At 42.4% G+C, this 1,650-nt stretch overlaps 1 non-coding gene across 1 annotated transcript; it reads right to left on the bottom strand.

The window, feature by feature from the left end:
• Nucleotides 1-1,179: 1,179 nt before the first annotated feature.
• Trnas-cga (transfer RNA serine (anticodon CGA)) lies at nucleotides 1,180-1,254 on the bottom strand. Its single transcript has one exon. It is a non-coding gene; the product is annotated as a tRNA-Ser (tRNA).
• Nucleotides 1,255-1,650: the final 396 nt, after the last annotated feature.

The raw sequence follows: 1,650 nt of genomic DNA, 5'->3' as shown, positions 1-1,650 counted from the left end.
ATCGTAGAGGGAGACCAATAGATGAATACACTAAGCCGATTCAGAAGGATGTAGGCTGCAGTAGGTACTGGGAGATGAAGAAGTTTGCACAGGATAGAGTAGCATGGAGAGCTGCATCAAACCAGTCTCAGGACTGAAGACCACAACAACACTTTACCACATATCAGATATTGTTCTCCTCCTTCGCTCACGATGAACAAGTAATTATACTCCCAACTAGAGCTGAACTGTAAAAAAAACGCCGTTTTACCGTATCGGTTACACTAACTATTTCAACTACACAATGGTCTATACCGTAACATAATATTCTCAGCCAGCTACATTGCTGTGGGTATGCTTGCACCTAGATTCCGCATTTCGCCGTCTAGTCTTTATAGCACAAACTATTAGACAGACATCGGCTGCTCTCGGCTCCTCGGCCCTGCCCTCGCTCACCTATTTTCTACATACTCTTTACTGTATCACCACGCCATGGAGTGGAAAACATTATACGAATTTAGGAAATTTCCAGTTCTTCAGTAAATTCGCTTAGGCTTATTCATGACCAGGTGGGCCAAAGTGGTTCCGCCTTTAATTTCATATCTCTCTCGAATACGATTACACAATCACTGTTATGATCCTGCATGTTGTACTGAATTAATATGTAAGAAAATTCATTACCACCAACCTCGTATCCTTGTTAAATAATTTTGCCAAACTTACCAGTGTTTAGTAGACTTTAATTTCATATTTCATTTAGAGGTTTCTGTAGCGTGCTCGGATAAATTCTATGAAATATCCTTATTATGTTGTGCACACAAAACGTTCTGTGTTAAAAACTGGGCTCAATTAGGCAAAGTTCTGATGTCATTGTTAGTGAATCCCTTTTCGATGCAGCTTGTTAATAGAAGATAGGCAGTGCTAGGGCCACCTATACAATATTTATAATAGCGTTAAATAAATTCCATTGTGTAACATTCTAACTGACTATCTGGGAGTTTTGGCGAGTAACCTAAATCTCAGCAGTTTAACTGATGCAGTTTATTATACCTTTTCAGAAGGAAGGTTCATATTGTGTGGCTCTTTGCTTAAATTGGCTTTTAAATGGCCAGGAAATTAGTTAATTAATTACCAAAATGAAATTGTCACTCTGCCGCGGAGTGTGCGCTGATTTGAAACTTCCTGGCAGATTAAAACTGTGTGCCAGACCGAGACTCGAACTCGGGACCTTTGCCTTTCGCGGGCAAGTGCTCTACCAACTGAGCTATCCAAGCACGACTCACAACCCGTCCTCACATCTTCACTCCCACCAGTACCTCATCTGCTACCTTCCAAACTTCACAGAAGTTCTCCTGTGAAACTGGAAGGACTAGTACCACTGGAAGGATGGGAAGATGCCGAGTTCGAGTCTCGGTCCGGCACACAGTTTTAATCTACCAGGAACTTTCAGATCAGCGCACACTCCGCTGCAGAGAGAAAATTTCATTCTAGAAACGTCCCCCAGGCTGTGGCTAAGCCATGATTCCGCAGTATCCTTTCTTCCAGTAGTGCAAGTCCTAAAAGATTCGCAGAGGAACTTCTGTGAAGTTTGGAAGGTAGGAGACGAGGTACTGGCGGAAATGAAATTGTGAGGACGTATTGTGAGTCGTCTTCGGATAGCTCAGTTGGTAG

The sequence above is a fragment of the Schistocerca cancellata genome, chromosome 2 (genome assembly GCF_023864275.1).
Source record: "Schistocerca cancellata isolate TAMUIC-IGC-003103 chromosome 2, iqSchCanc2.1, whole genome shotgun sequence".
Lineage (NCBI taxonomy): Eukaryota > Metazoa > Arthropoda > Insecta > Orthoptera > Acrididae > Schistocerca > Schistocerca cancellata.
This window is presented reverse-complemented; position numbering and strand designations above follow the sequence as displayed.